Source organism: Pelobates fuscus, chromosome 3 (assembly GCF_036172605.1).
Source record: "Pelobates fuscus isolate aPelFus1 chromosome 3, aPelFus1.pri, whole genome shotgun sequence".
In the NCBI taxonomy this organism is placed as follows: domain Eukaryota; kingdom Metazoa; phylum Chordata; class Amphibia; order Anura; family Pelobatidae; genus Pelobates; species Pelobates fuscus.
In genome coordinates this window covers 426792686-426816607 of record NC_086319.1, presented here as the reverse complement: position 1 = coordinate 426816607, position 23922 = coordinate 426792686, and the positions used below count along the sequence as shown (strand labels likewise).

General features: G+C 45.8%; 1 protein-coding gene across 2 annotated transcripts in view; it reads right to left on the bottom strand.

Moving 5' to 3' along the window:
* Window positions 1-23922, bottom strand: part of LOC134603667 (monocarboxylate transporter 13-like) — a 125217-nt gene that overhangs the window by 98957 nt on the left and 2338 nt on the right. The window contains exon 1 of one of the 2 annotated variants that reach the window (XM_063449849.1): window positions 4795-4864. The exons of the other annotated variant lie outside the window; for it this stretch is intronic. The gene's annotated coding sequence lies outside the window, so the exon portion shown is untranslated. Of the gene's footprint in view, window positions 1-4794; window positions 4865-23922 lie in introns of those variants that run through there. 2 annotated transcript variants of the gene reach the window in all.

Genomic DNA, 23922 nt, shown 5'->3' with positions numbered 1-23922 from the left:
GACAGTTTTTAAATCTCTCTTTTTCCATAGAAGCGGAACAAGACTGTAAGCTGGATACTATCCCTGTAGTGGGCGTTCCTATTGCTCAAATAGGTAAGAAGACTACATTACCGATTAGAGACTCAAGCGGGCTGAAGGATGTCATGGAATTACGCATGGACTCCTCCTTGAAAAAGCTGTTCATCTCTTCTGCAGCCCAAACTAAAGCTTTGATTGCGGGGGCATCCGTTGCCAAGACCCAATGACTTTGGTGGGTAGGCTTAGAAATTGTCTAGCGGATGCGGCACCTAAAAATTCACTGTGTGAACTAGCCTTTGAGCAAGGAAGACTGTTCGGCTCGAAATTGGATGAGTTGTTACACAGATGACAGAGTCGGATAGGAAGCAGTTTCCAAGCCGAAATTCGGAGACGCTTCTCTCATTTCAAAGTTCCTTTCGTAGGACAGATTTCAGGGGTCAGCATAAAAGAGCCGTTGATTATAGGAGAAGGTAAGAAGTTGAGTCTTTTCCTAGAGCTCTGGAATAAGACATCTTCAGATCACTGGGTCCTCGCAGTGATAAAGTAAGGATACGCTCTAGAGTTGTCACAAACCCCAAAGAAAATGTTTCTATGTTCCGAGGTTCATTCTCTGGATATGGAACTCTCTCTGATGCGAGAAGTATCAAGTCTGTTATAAATCAGAGTGGTGGAAGAGGTTCCTTTAAAGGAAAGACATCAAGGCACCTATTCAGGACTTTTCTTGGTGCCGCAACCAGATGGATCATTCAGACCCTTGATAGAACTAATAGCCGTTAACAGGCGGATTATCAAATTAAAATTCCTCAGGGAATCAATAAAATCAGCGTCTCTGCTTATTCATCCAGTAAGTTGGTTTGCGTCCCTGGATTTCAAGATGCCTATCTTCATGTATCCATAGCAGAATCCAGCAAAAATCTTCTAAGGTTTGCTGTGTGCTGCCAATCGGTAGACCAGACATTACCAATTCAGAGCACTGTCTTTCGGTCGGTCATCAGCACCCAGGTTATTCACAAAGCTTCTAGTAGTCGTCTCAGCTTTTCTAAGATGTATGGGCATCGCTGTCATTCCTTGTTGGACGACTGGCTGTTGTTTGCAGTGTCCCAGGATCAGCTACAGTTAGTCCTGGGGACAACTATATATTCGCTGGGAAACATGGCTGGCTAATAAATGTCAACAAATCGGAACTGGTGCCAGTTCAAAGGATCCAGTTCTTGGGTCTGGGTTTGGATTCTATCGCTATGAAGTTTTCCTGCCAGAAGAGAAGAAACTAAAGATCAAGCGTTTAATCTAGAATCTCTGAGAGAAGGTGTGTTTTCGATCAGAGAAGCCATGTGCCTACTGTTTACAGCCTCAACCCCGGCTGTCGGTTGGGCAAAAGCCAGGATGAGACCTCTACAGAGTAGCATACTGCATGTCTGAAATCGACAGGAACTCGGCCTAGAGAGGCTTAAGAGGTTCAACAATCTAAACTTTAAGAAGTCGGCAGTGGTGTACCTCTTCTCGATTCCTGCACGCAGGTCTTTCATTCCGGATGATGTCCTTCATGGCAATAACAACAGACGCCTCTGCACGTTGCTGGGGGGCCCATCTGGGAGACATTATGAAGCATGGGCGTTGGCAAGAAAAGGATGTGAGTAATTCCTCGAACTTCAGGGAATTAAAGGCCGTATGGATGGCGCTCTTGGCATTTCAGATCTACATATTCAAATTCGTTCAGTCTATATCGAACGACAGTGGCATATTTGAACAAACTGGGAGGTACAAGATCAACTACATGTGAAGGCCGTTGTTCATTGATCATTCTGTGGTCAGAAGTTCACCTTATGTCGATCTCAGCAGTTCACGTTTTAGGAAATTCAATGTGGTGGCAGATGCCCTGAGCGGCATCATTTGAAACAAGCAGATTGGTCCTTGTCATGCAGAATTTTCAAGCTCATTACAGACCGCTTCGGTGTTCCGGAGATAGACCTGATGGCCTCAGGAATAAATAGGAGGACGAGTCGTTTGCGTCCCTAAATCCAGCGGACCAGCCAGATATCATAGATGCCCTGTCAGTACCACGGAAGTTCAACCTGGCATATATCTTCCCGCCAGTAGTTCTTATTCCCAGTATACTTCAAATAATAGGCTGGATAGTGTAAGGATTATCCTAATCCTTCCCTGGTGGCCAAGAAGAAGTTGGTTCTCGGTTCTTCTGAACTTTCCAGGGGCCACCTTTTGGAAGCTTCCTCTTTCAGGAGGAATTCTATAGGACGCCAGGGTGCCTCTTCCGACCCTTCGGAGATTCCGATTGACGACCTGGTTTCTGAACTCCAGATTTTAGAGAGTAAAGGTCTGGATCCTGAAGTTATAAACATTTTTGTTGGCATCTTACAAGGAATCTACTTCTAGGTTCTACGCTAGGATTTGGAAGTTTTTTCAGCGGTGGTGTAGGTTTGAAGTCAACCCTGTTTCCGCGTCCATCCAGAAGATTCTATGCTTCCTTCAGATGGGATTTGCAAAGGTCTTAAACCTGCTTCATTTAGATTACATGTTTCTGCTAGCAGTTTCTTCTCCCTCAGATGCTTCACCTCGAATTTTCTGATTTCAAGGTTCTTCAGAGCTCTGACTCGTTTGGTGCCCTTTGGTAGGGAAACCTGTCCTCCCAGGGATCTGAATTTGGTCCTTTCCGCGCTTTGAGTACCGCCTTTTGAACCATTGGAAGAAGTTTCCCTGAAGATGTTTTCATTGGATACCGTTTTCTTTTGGTGGCTATTACGTCAGCTAAAAGAGTATGTGAGATCCGAGCGCTTCGGGAGAATTTTCCCTTTTTGGTTTTCATCAGGACAAGGAGGTTCTGAAGCTCGATCCTTCAGGTATCACTAAAGCTTTTTCTGTTGCCAATGTCAACCGAGAAGTGGTTTTGCCGACCTTTTGTCGGAATCCGTCTAATGCCTTGTTAAGTAATTTTCACTGCTTAGACGTAAAGATATGTCTTTGGCAATATCTAAAAGCTACGGAATCCTTCCGGAAGGATATCGGTATGTTTGTCTTGTTCAAAGGCACTAAGAAAAGGTATGTTGGTTTCGAAGAGTTCTCTGGCTAGATGGCTGAAGGTTTGTATTCTGTTATCTTAGTCTAAGAGTGGCACGGAATTTGCAGGCCCTATAAAGGCACATTCTACTAGAGCTGTTTCGCCGTCATGGGCTCTGCGAGCAGCTGCTTTTCCTTCTCGAATTTGTTCAGCTGCTAATCGGTCCTCTCTCCATACGTTCTCAAGACACTACAAGTGGGACATACTGGCCTCGGAGTATGCAGCTTTTGGGCGCAAGGTGCTTCAAGCAGTAGTGAACTGAAACCCGCCCTCAGGATCTGCTTTATTATATCCCTATGGTATAAGCACTGCCTCTAATCTGAAAGGAAAAACATAAATTTTACTTACCGAAAATTTCTTTTTCCTGAAGATTAGAGGCAGTGCTACAATTCCCGCCCCTTTTTCTAATAAACTCAGTAATTTTGCAGCTATTTGGCTTATGTATTGTCTGGGGATGATCAGGAGGAGCTGCTACTTATTGGAAAGGAGGTAATTAGGGGAGGGGTTAAAATGTTTGGAGATTTGCCTGCCTGTTTTTTCCCTCCAGATTGGATATCCCTATGGTATAAGCACTGCCTCTAATCTTCAGGAAAAATAAATTTTCGGTAAGTAAAATTTATGTTTTTCTTTCCACTTGATAGATCTGTTTTGCTTTGATTTATATTCTAATTATATACATCCTTGCGTATGCAGGAACAACGTAGTGATAACGGTTTCAGTTGTTTTCTCGCCTTTCGTTTGCCTGGCATGTTTTCTACCAGTTTTTATTTACCTAGAAGTCTTAGTGTTTTGACTAATTTACTCATGGTAAAGCTATGTATAGAGATGCAAGTCTAGCCTGTAAAAATACATGCATGTTTTCTATAGGGGCAGATTTACTAAATAGTTTAGAAACATTTTAGTGGAGTGTTCGTTCCTTTAAACATAGGTTCCCAAGCCTCTCAAAGGAACGTGCTGAGCTCCTCAAACAGAAACGTGCAGAGCTCCCCAAACCTCACACAGGAACATGCAGAGTGCCCCAAACCTCACACAGGAACGAGCAAAGCTCCCCAAACCTCACACAGGAACATGCCGAGCTCCCCAAACCTCACACAGGAACATGCAGAGCTCCCCAAACCTCACACAGGAACATGCAGAGCTCCCCAAACCTCACACAGGAACATGCAGAGCTCCCCAAACCTCACACAGGAACATGCAGAGCTCCCCAAACCTCACACAGGAACATGCAGAGCTCCCCAAACCTCACACAGGAACGAGCAAAGCTCCCCAAACCTCACACAGGAACGAGCAAAGCTCCCCAAACCTCACGCAGGAACATGCCGAGCTCCCCAAACCTCACACAGGAACATGCAGAGCTCCCCAAACCTCACACAGGGACATGCAGAGCTCCCCAAACCTCACACAGGAACGAGCAAAGCTCCCCAAACCTCACATAGTAAAGGGCAGAGCTCCCCAAAGAACTGGCAAAGCTCTACACACAGGAACATGCAGAGCTCCCCAAACCTCACACAGGAACGAGCAAAGATCCCCAAATCTCACATAGCAAAGTGCAGAGCTCCCAGAAGAACTGGCAAAGCTCTACACACAGGAGCAGGTGAAGCTCAAAGTCTAAACAATGATTTAACTCCTTCACCAACACCCAACTATCTCTATGAAAGGCACGTCTGGTTAGAAGGAAGACTCTATCTCTCTCTCTCTCCTACCTGTCTGATCTCTGTTCTCTCAGAACGATGCAGGACTGGCCATTGCTCGGCTCACTCAGTAACTAATCCCACATGGACTGTGTAACCTTTCACTCCACTCTGTGCTCATTAACCAAGTTATGTCACCTGTCTACTACACCTCACCTAGCCCAATCCTGAGCCTGTACGGTACGTCCTATAACAGCCAGGGGGCAATCCTGAGTCTGTACCGTCCTATAACAGCCAGGGGACAATCCTGAGTCTGTACCCTCCTATAACAGCCAGGGGGCAATCCTGAGACTGTACCCTCCAATAACAGTATGGGGGCAATCCTGAGCCTGTACCCTCCTATAACAGCCAGGGGGCAATCCTGAGACTCTACCCTCCTATAACAGCCAGGGTGCAATCCTGAGACTGTACCCTCCTATAATAGCCAGGGGGCAATGCTGAGACTGTACCCTCCTATAACAGCCAGGGGGCAATCCTGAGACTGTACCCTCCTATAACAGCCAGGGGGTGTGACGAAGTGCCCTTCGCCACTTTGTCCTGGACTGTATTGCCCTGTAAAACCTATAGTTGGGCATTATGGATTTGTGTATACTGCTCCAGGCCCTTTAAATACTTGGGAGCAGTGTTTCAACGTTTTAACTGGCCCTTCGAATGCAGTCGAAGTGCCGAAGCCGTCGAAGTATCGAAGCCGTCGAAGTGGCCGCCATTACAGCCGAACACGTGGCGGCGGCCATCTTAAGGCAATCGAACGCGGTCAGCGGTGACCTGTACTTTCCCTTATCCTTCGACACCACAGCTGGAGACTAAGTCCCGTTCGAACGTTCGAACACCTGTTCGAATGGGACTTTATCATCTTTTCATGGGAAATAGATCGCCACTCGACTAGCGATCACCGCGGAAGTTTTAACCGCATTTGACTTCGACACTTCGGCAAAAGTCGAAGTGCGTTCGACTATTCGAACATCGCTTTCGGATGGGACTTTACCGTTTTTCAGGACAGAAATAGACCGACCACACAGCCCGAATCTGTGGAACTGTTTTTGGGCATGCAAACAGGCGTGCGGTCGGTCCAAAGAGACTTTTTAATATTTCTGGAACCACTGGACGGATTCTCACGAATTTTGAATATGTCGTTCCACAATTTATGTTGTACATAAAAATGTAAGTTTTATTAATGTGCTATGTAAAATGGGAAAGTTATGAAAGTGCATAAAAATTTATAAAAATATGTAAGTTTTAGCTTGGAGATAATTGAGTAGATATAGTAGTGTGACGAAGTGCCCTTCGCCACTTGGGCCTGGAGAGGACTGCTTGCCAGCCTCTTGCCATGTGATTATGGTCCCTGGGAGATTGGGCCCTTTAAAAACAGTATTCGGCCCTAACAGAGTGCATGTCACTCATTCTGGCCCTTTAAATACAGTGGGGCCATTCGGTACTTGCCCTGTGTGAGCAGTGATACCCCCCAGATAGCTATGCCATGGAGCCTATTCATATAATGAAAGACTATGGGAAAGACTTTGGCTCCATGGCAATTATCTTGTATATTGTGCCAGCATGTTAAGAAAGAACCGATGTGCACATACCGTTATTGGGTCCGTGGGTGGCCGCCGTTCGCCTAATCTCCACGTGGCGGCGGCCATCTTAACTGCCGAACAGCGGTGTTTGGTCGTCGAGCGTCTGGAACTAAAATCGGACGCTCGACTACCCAGACACCGCTCAGACCTCCAGGATCACCAAATCATATGATCCAAACTGCCGAACGGCCCGCCGTTCGGTAGTTTGCATTCCCCAGTCTAGGGGATTCATCCGAACCAAAGATTGGGGTCGGATGGCTGAGCTGTTCGGCACTTTCTATGCAGTGAAGTAGACCCACTACAGGGCCAGAATCTATGGAGCCGTTTTCGGCTACTGTGTCCCTGCAGTCGGTCAAATCTTTAAATACCTGTAACTCCCGAACCCCTGGTCTGATCTGGGTGAAATTTGAATATGTTACTCACCCAGAGCAGACCTACCAGGGGACCCCTCGTTTATCCTCGTACCCCCCGTATTTAGGGGTCATTCAGAAACTGGGGAAAACTCGGTTCCCTCTAATTAATTTACCTGCTAATCTAAGGGGAGGAGAGGGAGGGGAGGTGATTGTGAGGTGATTGGTTGTTTTGAGTTACCTCCCTTGCATGGGAAAAAGCCATAAAAGAAATTGTGTGAATAAAGCTGACAGTTGACCTCCAAGCTATGTGTCGTCTAGTTCTTGGAGGGAAGGGATTGTAACTACGCTACCCGTTTGATACCTGTATTGGATTGCTGTTCCTGTCTACCAGCGGAGCTACCTTGGATCATACCTCTACTCCGCTACAGTGCCCCAGCACCTCAGACCACTGCTTGACCTTCAACACGGAGCCTTGTCTCGTTCTTGGGGGGATTCACTGTATGCTGTTGGAGATTGACTGCTAGGAGTGTAAGCTGATGTCTGCTTTTCCTATTCATCTGCTAGCAGCTATTCGTGAGGTTCCAGCTTGGAGTGCTATCTTATTCCCGGGTATGCAGTTTGGGAGTTTGATGCATTCGCCTGTATCTAGTTCGTGAGTTTTGATGTTCTGCAGTAGCTGTGCCTTTCTGAGAAAAGGGGATTATCGCCTAAACGGATTTTAACCCCTCATATGCTGAAACGGTTCGTTACAAGTAGGAAACTCAATTATCTCCCAAGCAGAGGGGAGGGAACCTGTGGGCTGTACTATTCTGTTATTGGTTATTTTATACCTCCCCCTGGGTGTGTCCTGTGTGTACTTTTTGTAATAAAAAGCAGGCTGGGTGTTCCAGACCTCAGACCTTTTCTGACCCTCAATACGTAGCCTTGTCTCGTTATTGGAGGGAACTGCTATATCACACTGGGGATTGCTATGCTCTGCATATTCCCCTGAGCTGAATCACTTAGCTCTTTTAAGAGCCTGTTCCGGATACGCTCTCCTGGAGGAGAGGCCTTCCCCCACATGGTCCTGGAGGACAGAAGCCGATCCAGGATGGAAGGAAGACGGCGCGGCTCCAGTTAAGCTACGGCGGTTGTGGAGCCTGCGGTGGTTGTGGTGTCGTTTGCAGTGCTTGGAGTCCTCTGAGAGTGCTAGGAGCATCCATCAACGGAGGGTACTCGGTCGGAGTACACGGAGCTCCGTTACAGGGGGCAATCCTGAGACTGTACCCTCCTATAACAGCCAGGGGGCACACTGTGTGTCTCTGTATTACACACTGTCTCTATATTACACTCTGTGTGTCTCTGTATTACACACTGTCTCTATATTACACACTCTGTGTCTCTGTATTACACACTGTCTCTATATTACACACTGTGTGTCTCTGTATTACACACTGTCTCTGTATTACACACTCTGTGTCTCTGTATTACACACTGTCTCTGTATTACACACTGTCTCTGTATTACACACTGTGTGTCTCTGTATTACACACTGTGTGTCTCTGTATTACACACTGTGTGTCTCTGTATTACACACTGTCTCTGTATTACACACTGGGTGTCTCTGTATTACACACTGTCTCTGTATTACACACTGGGTGTCTCTGTATTACACACTGTCTCTGTATTACACACTGGGTGTCTCTGTATTACACACTGTCTCTGTATTACACACTGGGTGTCTCTATATTACACACTGTGTGTCTCTGTATTACACACTGTCTCTATATTACACACTGTGTGTCTCTGTATTACACACTGTCTCTATATTACACACTGGGTGTCTCTGTATTACACACTGGGTGTCTCTGTATTACACACTGGGTGTCTCTGTATTACACACTGTCTCTATATTACACACTGTGTGTCTCTGTATTACACACTGGGTGTCTCTGTATTACACACTGTCTCTATATTACACACTGTGTGTCTCTGTATTACACACTGTCTCTATATTACACACTGTGTGTCTCTGTATTACACACTGGGTGTCTCTGTATTACACACTGTCTCTATATTACACACTGTGTGTCTCTGTATTACACACTGTCTCTATATTACACACTGTGTGTCTCTGTATTACACACTGGGTGTCTCTGTATTACACACTGTCTCTGTATTACACACTGGGTGTCTCTGTATTACACACTGGGTGTCTCTGTATTACACACTGTCTCTGTATTACACACTGGGTGTCTCTGTATTACACACTGTCTCTGTATTACACACTGGGTGTCTCTGTATTACACACTGTGTGTCTCTGTATTAAACACTGTCTCTGTATTACACACTGTGTGTCTCTGTATTACACACTGTGTGTCTCTGTATTACACACTGTCTCTGTATTACACACTGGGTGTCTCTGTATTACACACTGTCACTGTATTACACACTGGGTGTCTCTGTATTACACACTGTCTCTGTATTACACACTGTGTGTCTCTGTATTACACACTGGGTGTCTCTGTATTACACACTGTCTCTATATTACACACTGTGTGTCTCTGTATTACACACTGTCTCTATATTACACTCTGTGTGTCTCTGTATTACACACTGGGTGTCTCTGTATTACACACTGTCTCTGTATTACACACTGGGTGTCTCTGTATTACACACTGTGTGTCTCTGTATTACACACTGTGTGTCTCTGTATTACACACTTTGTGTCTCTGTATTACACACTGTGTTTCTCTGTATTACACACTGTGTTTCTCTGTATTACACACTGTGTGTCTCTGTATTACACACTGTCTCTGTATTACACACTGTGTGTCTCTATATTACACACTGTCTCTGTATTACACACTGTGTGTCTCTGTATTACACACTGTCTCTGTATTAAATACTGTGTGTCTCTGTATTACACACTGGGTGTCTCTATATTACACACTGGGTGTCTCTGTATTACACACTGTCTCTATATTACACACTGTGTGTCTCTGTATTACACACTGTCTCTATATTACACTCTGTGTGTCTCTGTATTACACACTGGGTGTCTCTGTATTACACACTGTCTCTGTATTACACACTGGGTGTCTCTGTATTACACACTGTGTGTCTCTGTATTACACACTTTGTGTCTCTGTATTACACACTTTGTGTCTCTGTATTACACACTGTGTTTCTCTGTATTACACACTGTGTTTCTCTGTATTACACACTGTGTGTCTCTGTATTACACACTGTCTCTGTATTACACACTGTGTGTCTCTATATTACACACTGTCTCTGTATTACACACTGTGTGTCTCTATATTACACACTGTCTCTGTATTAAATACTGTGTGTCTCTGTATTACACACTGGGTGTCTCTATATTACACACTGGGTGTCTCTATATTACACACTGGGTGTCTCTATATTACACACTGTCTCTGTATTACACACTGTCTCTGTATTACACACTGTCTCTGTATTACACACTGGGTGTCTCTGTATTACACACTGTCTGTCTCTGTATTACACACTGTCTGTCTCTGTATTACACACTGTCTCTGTATTACACACTGGGTGTCTCTGTATTACACACTGTCTCTGTATTACACACTGTCTCTATATTACACACTGTGTGTCTCTGTATTACACACTGTCTCTGTATTACACACTGTCTCTATATTACACACTGTGTGTCTCTGTATTACACACTGTCTCTCTATTACACACTGGGTGTCTCTGTATTACACACTGTCTCTGTATTACACACTGTCTCTGTATTACACACTGGGTGTCTCTGTATTACACACTGTCTCTGTATTACACACTGTCTCTGTATTACACACTGTGACGAAACCAATCTCGCCACATTGTATTGGAGGAGCCTGGTTGCCCGCCTGCTGCCTTTGGATTATGGACCGGCAGCTAAAGGGTTAATTTTACTGTGCAGAAGGATTTATTTCTCCCTTTCTGCACAGCAGTTCGGTAGATGTCACCTACCGAACAAACAGCCGTTCACCAACCTCCCCAGAGCCGTGGGAAGCCGGCCGGCGTTGTTAATTGGCCACCCAGAAGCTGGAGTGTGCCCTCCATTTACCTCCCTGAAGCTGCGGTTAATTGCCTGTTAACTGTGTGGCCGCTGTTACACTTAGCGGCCGCTAGGTGGCGCTGTTCTGGAGCTCCCCGGGCAGCCAACACTTTTCTGCCCGGCTTTCATGCACCAAAATCGGACACTTTTACGTGCAGGCACCGCTGAACCTCCAGCCCCTGGTTCTAATTCGAATGGATTTGGTGAATGCAGGGAAATTCGGTATTTTATGTTTTATGTGAACTGTAGTAACCCAGATAGCCTGCCATGGAGCCTGTTCGTATAATTAAAGACTTTAGCTCCATGGCAATTAAAATGTATTTGTGTGATCTGGGTGCCATTCACCTAATAATGTGCACCCAGACCTGAGCTATCTGGGGATATGTTACATGTCTGTGTTTTATGTATAAAATGTGTCTGTATGTATTTTAAAGTGATAGTCTGTTTCTGTGTCACCATGTGCATAATGGAGTCTGGCCTTTGTCTTAGGAGATAATTGAATTACTTCATTAATTATCTCCAGGGCAGGGAGGAGGAAACCAGGATGCATTGTGGGAAAGTATTGTGGCTGTGTGTACGAAAATGATACATGTCTGTCTGCTGTTTCAGTCTTCCATCTGGTCCCCTAGGGGAGTGTCCACCAGGTGGGAGACCTGCATAAATACAGGGGCAGGTAGCCCTCAATAAACAGACCACTGCTTGACCTTCAACACGGAGCCTTGTCTCGTTCTTGGGGGGATTCACTGTATGCTGTTGGAGATTGATTGCTAAGGAGTGTAAGCTGATGTCTGCTTTTCCCTATTCATCTGCTAGCAGCTATTCGTGAGGTTCCAGCTGGAGTGCTACCTTATTCCCTTGTATGCAGTTCGGGAGTTTGGTGCATTCATTTATATCCGAATTCGTGAGTTTTGGTGCTTTTATAGTAGCTGTGCCTTGTTTGGGAAAAGGGGATTATCGCCTAAACGGATTTTTCCCCTTTCATGCTGAAACGGTCCGTGACACACACTGTCTCTGTATTACACACTGTGTGTCTCTGTATTACACACTGTCTCTGTATTACACACTGTCTCTATATTACACACTGTGTGTCTCTGTATTACACACTGTCTCTCTATTACACACTGGGTGTCTCTGTATTACACACTGTCTCTCTATTACACACTGTGTGTCTCTGTATTACACACTGTGTCTCTGTATTACACACTGTGTGTCTCTGTATTACACACTGTCTCTGTATTACACACTGGGTGTCTCTGTATTACACACTGTCTCTGTATTACACACTGGGTGTCTCTGTATTACACACTGGGTGTCTCTGTATTACACACTGTCTCTGTATTACACACTGTGTGTCTCTATATTACACACTGTCTCTGTATTACACACTGTGTGTCTCTGTATTACACACTGTCTCTGTATTAAATACTGTGTGTCTCTGTATTACACACTGGGTGTCTCTATATTACACACTGTCTCTGTATTACACACTGTCTCTGTATTACACACTGGGTGTCTCTGTATTACACACTGTCTGTCTCTGTATTACACACTGTCTCTGTATTACACACTGGGTGTCTCTGTATTACACACTGTCTCTGTATTACACACTGTCTCTGTATTACACACTGTCTCTATATTACACACTGTGTGTCTCTGTATTACACACTGGGTGTCTCTATATTACACACTGTCTCTGTATTACACACTGTCTCTGTATTACACACTGTGTGTCTCTGTATTACACACTGTCTCTGTATTACACACTGTCTCTATATTACACACTGTGTGTCTCTGTATTACACACTGTCTCTCTATTACACACTGGGTGTCTCTGTATTACACACTGTCTCTCTATTACACACTGTGTGTCTCTGTATTACACACTGTGTGTCTCTGTATTACACACTGTGTGTCTCTGTATTACACACTGTCTCTGTATTACACACTGGGTGTCTCTGTATTACACACTGTGTGTCTCTGTATTACACACTGGGTGTCTCTGTATTACACACTGGGTGTCTCTGTATTACACACTGGGTGTCTCTGTATTACACACTGGGTGTCTCTGTATTACACACTGTAACGAACCGTTTCACTTACAAGAGGATAAAACCCAGTTTAGGCGATAATCCCCTTTCCAGATGCACAGGCAGCTACTGCAAACACCATTCTCCCGACTGGAACCACACGAACACTGGAACAGCTGAACAAGAAAAGCAGACATCGGCTTACACTCTTGGCAGTCAGCATAGAATCCCATTCCCCCAAAGACCGAGACGACACATCGCTTTGAGGGTTAAGCAAGAACTGACAAAATCTTTATTTTACTTGGGACTAGCCCATTTGGTCATTACATTAACATTGCTGTGAAAACTCAATAAAAGTACAAACAGTCAAATCATAGCAGGCAACATTCAGTGACTTATTATAACATAATTACATATTTATAAATAGGTGGGGAAGACCATAATTAACACAAATGTCTCTCCTGCATGCAGAATTAGCGATATGCAAATCTACCCGAATATGCAAATTACCAGTCTTGCTATTCAGGTAGTGCATATTACTGTTGCTACCAACAGAGGGCACTACACAAGCTCCATAGCCAAATCCACCTAAGGGGTAGCAATCCTCAGCAGTACAGGAGAGCAGGCAATACATCTCAGGGGCCATAGTCACATGGCAGGAGGCTGGCAATCAGTCTTCTCCAATGCCCAGTGGCAAGGCTGGTACCGCCACACACACTGTCTCTGTATTACACACTGGGTGTCTCTGTATTACACAATGTCTCTGTATTACACACTGGGTGTCTCTGTATTACACACTGTGTTTGTATTACACACTGTGTCTGTATTACACACTGTGTCTGTATTACACACTCTGTGTCTCTGTATTACACACTGGGTGTCTCTGTATTACACACTGGGTGTCTCTGTATTACACACTGTGTGTTTCTGTATTACACACTGTCTCTGTATTACACACTGTCTCTGTATTACACACTGTGTGTCTCTGTATTACACACTGTCTCTGTATTACACACTGTCTCTGTATTACACACTGTGTGTCTCTGTATTACACACTGTCTCTGTATTACACACTGGGTGTCTCTGTATTACACACTGTGTGTCTCTGTATTACACACTGTGTGTCTCTGCATTACACACTGTCTCTGTATTACACACTGTGTGTCTCTGTATTACACACTGTCTCTGTATTAAACACTGTGTGTCTCTGTATTACACACTGGGTGTCTCTGTATTACACACTGTCTCTGTATTACACACTGGGTGTCTCTGTATTACACACTGTCTCTGTATTACACACTGGGTGTCTCTGTATTACACACTGGGTGTCTCTGTATTACACACTGTCTCTGTATTACACACTGCGTGTCTCTGTATTACACACTGTCTCTGTATTACACACTCTGTGTCTCTGTATTACACACTGTCTCTGTATTACACACTCTGTGTCTCTGTATTACACACTGGGTGTCTCTGTATTACACACTGTCTGTCTCTGTATTACACACTGTCTCTGTATTACACACTGGGTGTCTCTGTATTACACACTGTCTCTGTATTACACACTGTCTCTGTATTACACACTGTCTCTATATTACACACTGTGTGTCTCTGTATTACACACTGGGTGTCTCTATATTACACACTGGGTGTCTCTATATTACACACTGTCTCTGTATTACACACTGTCTCTGTATTACACACTGTGTGTCTCTGTATTACACACTGTCTCTGTATTACACACTGTCTCTATATTACACACTGTGTGTCTCTGTATTACACACTGTCTCTCTATTACACACTGGGTGTCTCTGTATTACACACTGTCTCTTATTACACACTGTGTGTCTCTGTATTACACACTGTGTGTCTCTGTATTACACACTGGGTGTCTCTGTATTACACACTGTCTCTGTATTACACACTGGGTGTCTCTGTATTACACACTGTCTCTGTATTACACACTGGGTGTCTCTGTATTACACACTGTCTCTGTATTACACACTGTGTGTCTCTGTATTACACACTGGGTGTCTCTGTATTACACACTGGGTGTCTCTGTATTACACACTGTCTCTGTATTACACACTGTGTGTCTCTGTATTACACACTGTGTGTCTCTGTATTACACACTGTCTCTGTATTACACACTGTGTGTCTGTCTCTGTATTACACACTGTGTGTCTCTGTATTACACACTGTCTCTGTATTACACACTGTGTGTCTCTGTATTACAGACTGTCTCTGTATTACACACTGGGTGTCTCTGTATTACACACTATCTCTGTATTACACACTCTGTGTCTCTGTATTACACACTGTGTGTCTCTGTATTACACACTGTCTCTGTATTACACACTGGGTGTCTCTGTATTACACACTGTCTCTGTATTACACACTGTCTCTGTATTACACACTGTGTGTCTCTGTATTACACACTGGGTGTCTCTGTATTACACACTCTGTGTCTCTGTATTACACACTGGGTGTCTCTGTATTACACACTGGGTGTCTCTGTATTACACACTGGGTGTCTCTGTATTACACACTGTCTCTGTATTACACACTGTGTGTCTCTGTATTACACACTGTCTGTCTCTATATTACACACTGTGTGTCTCTATATTACACACTGTGTGTCTCTATATTACACACTGTGTGTCTCTGTATTACACACTGTCTCTGTATTACACACTGTCTCTGTATTACACTGTCTATGTATTACACACTGTCTCTGTATTACACACTGTGTGTCTCTGAATTACACACTGTCTCTGTATTACACACTGGGTGTCTCTGTATTACACACTGTCTCTGTATTACACAATGTCTCTGTATTACACACTGTGTGTCTCTGTATTACACACTGTCTCTGTATTACACACTGTCTCTGTATTACACACTGGGTGTCTCTGTATTACACACTGTCTCTGTATTACACACTGGGTGTCTCTGTATTACACACTGTCTCTGTATTACACACTCTGTGTCTCTGTATTACACACTGTCTCTGTATTACACACTGTGTGTCTCTGTATTACACACTGTCTCTGTATTACACACTGGGTGTCTCTGTATTACACACTGTCTCTGTATTACACACTGTCTCTGTATTACACACTGTCTCTCTATTACACACTGGGTGTCTCTGTATTACACACTGTGTGTCTCTGTATTACACACTGTCTCTGTATTACACACTGTCTCTGTATTACACACTGTCTCTGTATTACACACTGTGTGTCTCTGTATTACACACTGTCTCTGTATTACACACTATCTCTCTATTACACACTGTCTCTGTATTACACACTATCTCTGTATTACACACTGGGTGTCTCTGTATTACACACTGGGTGTCTCTGTATTACACACTGTCTCTGTATTACACACTGTGTGTCTCTGTATTACACACTGTCTCTGTATTACACACTGTCTCTGTATTACACACTGTGTGTCTCTGTATTACACACTGGGTGTCTCTGTATTACACACTGGGTGTCTCTGTATTACACACTGTGTGTCTCTGTATTACACACTCTGTGTCTCTGTATTACACACTGGGTGTCTCTGTATTACACACTGGGTGTCTATGTATTACACACTGTCTCTGTATTACACACTGTGTGTCTCTGTATTACACACTGTCTGTCTCTATATTACACACTGTGTGTCTCTATATTACACACTGTGTGTCTCTATATTACACACTGTGTGTCTCTGTATTACACACTGTCTCTGTATTACACACTGTCTCTGTATTACACACTGTGTGTCTCTGTATTACACACTGTCTCTGTATTACACACTGTCTCTGTATTACACACTGTGTGTCTCTGTATTACACACTGTCTCTGTATTACACTGTCTCTGTATTACACTGTCTCTGTATTACACTGTCTATGTATTACACACTGTCTCTGTATTACACACTGTGTGTCTCTGAATTACACACTGTCTCTGTATTACACACTGGGTGTCTCTGTATTACACACTGTCTCTGTATTACACACTGTCTCTGTATTACACACTGTGTGTCTCTGTATTACACACTGTCTATGTATTACACACTGTCTCTGTATTACACACTGGGTGTCTCTGTATTACACACTGTCTCTGTATTACACACTGGGTGTCTCTGTATTACACACTGTCTCTGTATTACACACTCTGTGTCTCTGTATTACACACTGTCTCTGTATTACACACTGGGTGTCTCTGTATTACACACTGTCTCTGTATTACACACTGTCTCTCTATTACACACTGGGTGTCTCTGTATTACACACTGTGTGTCTCTGTATTACACACTGTGTGTCTCTGTATTACACACTGTCTCTGTATTACACACTGTCTCTGTATTACACACTGTGTGTCTCTGTATTACACACTGTCTCTGTATTACACACTATCTCTGTATTACACACTGTCTCTCTATTACACACTGTCTCTGTATTACACACTATCTCTGTATTACACACTGGGTGTCTCTGTATTACACACTGGGTGTCTCTGTATTACACACTGTCTCTGTATTACACACTGGGTGTCTCTGTATTACACACTGTCTCTGTATTACACACTGTGTGTCTCTGTATTACACACTGTCTCTGTATTACACACTGGGTGTCTCTGTATTACACACTGTCTCTCTATTACACACTGTCTCTGTATTACACACTGTCTCTGTATTAGACACTGGGTGTCTCTGTATTACACACTGGGTGTCTCTGTATTACACACTGTCTCTGTATTACACACTGTCTCTGTATTACACACTGTGTGTCTCTGTATTACACACTCTGTGTCTCTGTATTACACACTGGGTGTCTCTGTATTACACACTGTCTCTGTATTACACACTGTCTCTGTATTACACACTGGGTGTCTCTGTATTACACACTGTCTCTCTATTACACACTGTCTCTGTATAACACACTGTCTCTGTATTACACACTGTGTGTCTCTGTATTACACACTGTCTCTGTATTACACACTGGGTGTCTCTGTATTACACACTGTCTCTGTATTACACACTGGGTGTCTCTGTATTACACACTGTCTCTGTATTACACACTGTGTGTCTCTGTATTACACACTGTGTGTCTCTGTATTACACACTGTCTCTGTATTACACACTGGGTGTCTCTGTATTACACACTGTCTCTGTATTACACACTGTCTCTGTATTACACACTGTCTCTCTATTACACACTGTGTGTCTCTGTATTACACACTGGGTGTCTCTGTATTACACACTGTGTGTCTCTGTATTACACACTGTCTCTGTATTACACACTGTGTGTCTCTGTATTACACACTGTCTCTGTATTACACACTGTGTGTCTCTGTATTACACACTGTCTCTGTATTACACACTGGGTGTCTCTGTATTACACACTGTCTCTGTATTACACACTGTGTGTCTCTGTATTACACACTGTGTGTCTCTGTATTACAGACTGTCTCTGTATTACACACTGTGTCTCTGTATTACAGACTGTCTCTGTATTACACACTGTCTCTGTATTACACACTGTCTCTGTATTACACACTGTGTGTCTCTGTATTACACACTGTCTCTGTATTACACACTGGGTGTCTCTGTATTACACACTGTCTCTGTATTACACACTGGGTGTCTCTGTATTACACACTGTGTGTCTCTGTATTACACACTGTCTCTCTATTACACACTGTCTCTGTATTACACACTGTCTCTGTATTACACACTGTGTGTCTCTGTATTACACACTGTCTCTGTATTACACACTGGGTGTCTCTGTATTACACACTGTCTCTGTATTACACACTGTCTCTGTATTACACACTGGGTGTCTCTGTATTACACACTGTCTCTGTATTACACACTGTGTGTCTCTGTATTACACACTGTCTCTGTATTACACACTGTCTCTGTATTACACACTGTGTGTCTCTGTATTACACACTGTCTCTGTATTACACACTGGGTGTCTCTGTATTACACACTGTCTCTGTATTACACACTGTGGCAAATCTAGCCACTTCTGGACTATATGCAGTATAGGTTGTCCGTAGGCTGACTGTATGATGTGTTCCGTTAAATGTGTATGTATTGTGCTATGGCCGTTCGCACGCTGGCAGCCGTACGCTGCCAGCGTACCAGCATTCATACGACGAAAACACGGCTATCCTGGCCATTCGCCGTACGAATACGGGCTCCCCAGGTCGACCACACACTCCCAAGTCGTGTGGTACCAAGTAACCGATTGCAACATTGTTGCAATCGGTAATTAAGGGCTCTCCTAGGTGGCCGTCGATCCAATACCGACCATGCGGCGGTCGGCCATCTTGGATCCTTTGTCTCTGCAGCGGTGTTCGGTCGTCGAGAGCCTGGACTTGAAAACGGCTACTCGATGATCCGAGCCCCGCTGGGTTTCCAGAGCGTTCGGGAGTTCCGCGTTCGGTACATTATATGTCCCGTATTTATTCGGTACTTTTAACCCAACTTTCATGTTTAAATGTATTATGTGCGGCGTTCGGTCAATTCAGCTGGGATCAGAGCGGTATTCTCACAAAGTGTGCGCTCCGACCCCAGCTATCTACCGAACGTTCGATTATTCCAAAGTACCGAATATTATGTGAATTATGGATTTTAGAGTCAATTGTCGGTTTTGCTACACGAGGGGATAATCCACTTAATCGTCCATTTTAGTGGGAGTATCCCTCTCGTGTCGCAATGCCTGTTGGGAAAGTCACAATGCATGTTGGGAGAAATCCCCTGGATGATCTGTGTGGAAACCCCTTGCATGGGGAACTGTATAAATACGCTGCTTGTGAATAAACCGAGTTAGTTGACTCCCAAACTGTGTTTCGTCCGGTTATTGGGAGGATTGGGAATATTGCCTTGCTTTCTACTCTGACTGTGGATTTCCTGAAGATACCAACGGATGTCGTGGACGGTTATACCGCATACCGTTACAATTGGTGGCAAGCGACGGGATCCGAACCTTACAGCCGAAAAAGCAGCGTTCGTGTAAACTGGAACTACCGAACAAGGAAAGCAAGGGCAATTCGTATGGAGATTGACTACACCATACTGAAACGACAGACTTTAAAAGAGCTACTGGAAGCCAGGGGCAAGATAGCCAGCAACAAATCTAAGGCTGTGCTGATCGCTGAACTAATGGAGGGAGACAGAGCCCGCAGCACTACACCTCCACCAGCCAAGGAAGAGACCCCATTCCAAAAAGAGCTACGAACCAGGTTGGAGTTTCTGCCGCAACCAGTATCGTTGGAAATGTTGACCGTGATGATATCGGATGTACAGGACTATCTGCTGGCAACCAACCCACCAGCAACCCCACCTAGGGCAGAGTCTGTTACTGCCTCCACCTATGGACAAATAAAGCCCAAAGTCCCACATCACGCCTTTAAAGCGTTTTGTGAAGAAAAGGACGAAATCGATGGGTACTTACAGGATTTTGAGCGGCTGTGCGATTTGCACGATCTGGAACCCGCAGTATGGGTACCGCTGCTGGCCGGTAAATTATCAGGTAGGGCAGCTGAAGCCTACCGTGCTGTACCTCGAGAGGACAGCAAAGATTACCCTAAAGTAAAGAGGGCGATCTTGGAGAGGTATGCTATTACCCCAGAAGCATACCGGCGCAAGTTCAGGGGCTTGCGCAAACCGGAGAAAGATTCTCACGCAGAGTGGGCACACAAGCTGGATCAAGCATCGCAAGGATGGATACAGGCCAGCAACGCCACTAATATGGAGGAGTTACGACAGCTTATGCTACTGGAGCAGTTTTTTAATGGCTTGTCCCCAGACGCACAAGAATGGGTGAGAGACCGTAAACCCCTCACCCTACCCGAAGCCGCTAGATTGGCGGATCAGCATTTTGATGCCCGGAGGCATCACGGATCACAGAATAAGGCCCTCCCTCGGATTACCGGGCCACCCCATAATTTTACTCCTACCGGCCCCACCGTACCCCTGCACAGGCCAGCACTGAATACTCCAACACCCCCCTCCCGATACAACGGCCGGGCTAACATTCAGTGTCACACCTGCAAGCAGTGGGGACACATTTCTCGGGAGTGCACCCAAAACCGGAGCCGGCAGGCTTGGAATCAGGTGCGACAAAATTTGGCACCAAGGGCTGCTGCACACCATTACCAGGTAGCCCCCGTCACCCAAGAATTGCTGAGCGCTCAAGTTGAGGAGCCGCTAGGGGTGCTCCACGAAGTAATGTCGGTCCGAGCCACCGACAACCGACAACATCATCGGCAGCTAGTAACCCTAGAGGGCAAGGAGGTACAAGGGCTCAGGGATTCGGGAGCCACTTTGACTTTGGTTGCACCACATTTGGTCCCGGGCGCAACCCACACTGGCGGGTCAGTGGCAGTACGGGTGGCCGGGGGAGCAGTATACCGGCTACCGACTGCCAAAGTACACTTGGATTGGGGTGTGGGAGAGGGGACTGTGGAAGTAGGGCTTATGCAAAATTTACCTGCAGATGTTGTGCTGGGGAATGACTTAGGCCAAATGACTTCCGCTTTTATTCCCCAGACTCCCTATCAGGAGGCACACCCCGTAACCACCCGGCAACAGGCTCGCACCACGGCTACACCGATGCACTCTGAGGCTCAGGTAAGAGACCATGCTCCCCAACCGACCCCCATGTCCTGGGATACCCCGACTACCTTTGCGACCGAAGTCCAGACCGATCCCACCCTCCAAGTATATAGGGACCGGGCACAAACAGACCAAACCGGGCTAGAGGGGGAGCGGTACATCTGGGAGAAGGAGTTGTTATACCGTGTCACGACTAAAGATGTGGGGGGGTCTGTCACCCTGACTAACAAGCAGCTAGTGGTACCGCAAAAGTATAGACAGGAGCTGCTTAGAATTGCTCATGACATTCCCTTGTCAGGACACCTAGGGATGACCCGTACCCGGTACCGCTTAACGCATGCCTTCTTCTGGCCCGGCATCTCGCAGGATGTGCGCCAGTATTGCACCTCTTGCGACGTATGTCAGAGAGTAGGTAAACGAGGGGATCGCCACAAGGCCAAGCTATGTCCCCTACCCATTATCGCAGAGCCCTTCAGCCGCGTAGCGGTAGATATCGTAGGGCCCCTGCCAAAACCCAGTCCCTCTGGCAAAAGGTACATTCTGACTGTAGTGGATTACGCCACCAGGTACCCCGAAGCTGTGGCCCTCACTAATATACATGCCGAGACCGTAGCGGAGGCATTAATGAAAGTGTTTTCCCGGGTAGGGTTCCCCCAAGAGATAATCTCGGACCGAGGTACCCAGTTTACGGCCGAAGTTACTCAACATATGTGGAAGGTATGTGGCATTAAGCCAATAGTTAATTCCGCCTACCACCCCCAGTCCAATGGGTTATGTGAGAGGTTCAACGGGACACTGAAGCAGATGCTTCGGACGTTCGGGGAGACCCACAAAGACTGGGAGAGGTTTCTACCTCACCTACTCTTTGCTTATAGAGAGGTTCCCCAGGAGTCGACCGGATTCTCCCCGTTTGAATTACTATTTGGGAGGAGGGTGCGGGGACCCTTGAACTTAATTAGGGAACATTGGGAGGGAGAGAGTACTACCAACGAGACCCCTATCATATCATACGTCCTGGAATTCAGGGACCGTCTGGAGGCGCTCACTCAGGCTGTACACACCAACCTCCAGGCGGCCCAGCAACGACAGCGACGCTGGTACGATAGAGGAGCCCGAGACCGCAGCTTTCAGGTGGGACAGAAGGTTTTAATTTTAAAACCTGTCCGCACAGACAAGCTGCAGGCCATCTGGCAAGGCCCATACCAGGTAGTGGAGCAGCGATGCGACACTACCTATGTGATCGGCCCCTGCTCAGGGGTAGGGAAGAGACGCATGCTCCACGTGAACCTGCTCAAACCCTATCATGAGAGGATCGAGGATGTGACGGCCATCTGCGCCTCCTCCTTAGAGGATCAGGAGAACCTACCCTTACCTGACCTACTAGAACCCGAGGCACCGATAGAGCCCTCCCAGGGAGTTCAGCTGGGGGAGCGGCTAAGCGCCCATGAGCGTGCCCAGGTACAAGCGCTGATCGAAGCCAAAGGGGCTACCTTCTCCAATTTACCTGGTTACACTCCGCTAGCCACTCACCGAGTAGACACCCTGGGACAGCTACCTATGAGACAGGCTCCATATAGGGTTCCGGAATCCGTCCGTACCCATATGAAAGCCGAGCTAGATGAGATGTTACAGCTAGGGGTTATCGAACCCTCCGATAGCCCCTGGGCATCGCCGGTAGTCCTAGTACCGAAAAAGGATGGCACCACTCGGTTCTGTGTCGACTACCGGAGGCTAAATGACAAAACGGTGTCTGATGCCTACCCGATGCCCCGGATAGACGAGCTGTTAGATAAGATGGCACGGGGCCAGTATCTCACTACCATTGATTTGTGTAAGGGATACTGGCAAATTCCACTAGCCGATGACGCCGTCCCCAAGTCGGCGTTTGTCACTCCGTTTGGCCTGTACCATTTCAAGGTCATGCCCTTCGGAATGAAAAACGCTCCGGCTACCTTTCAGCGGATGGTAGATCGGCTACTGGACGGGTTCCAAGAGTATGCCTGTGCCTATCTAGATGACATAGCCATCTTTAGCCAGACCTGGGAGGATCACCTACACCACATAGGGGCGATCCTAGATCGTATTGGGGAGGCTGGGTTAACGTTAAAGCCTAGCAAGTGCCACATAGGTATGGCTGAGGTGCAGTATCTGGGACACCGAGTAGGGTGTGGGCAGCAGAGACCCGAGCCAGCCAAGATTGAGGCCGTAGCAAAGTGGCCTACCCCCAGGACTAAGACTCAGGTGCTGGCGTTTTTAGGGACGGCCGGCTACTACCGGAAGTTTGTTCCAGACTATAGCACCCTGGCCAAACCCCTGACGGACTTGACTAAAAAGAACCTTCCCCGACAGGTTGTCTGGGCCCCAGAGTGTGAGCAGGCATTCCAGCAACTCAAAACGGCTCTAACTAATGCTCCTGTGTTGACTGCTCCTGATCCAACTAAAAGATTTCTTGTTCACACAGACGCTTCAATGTTTGGATTGGGAGCAGTACTGAGCC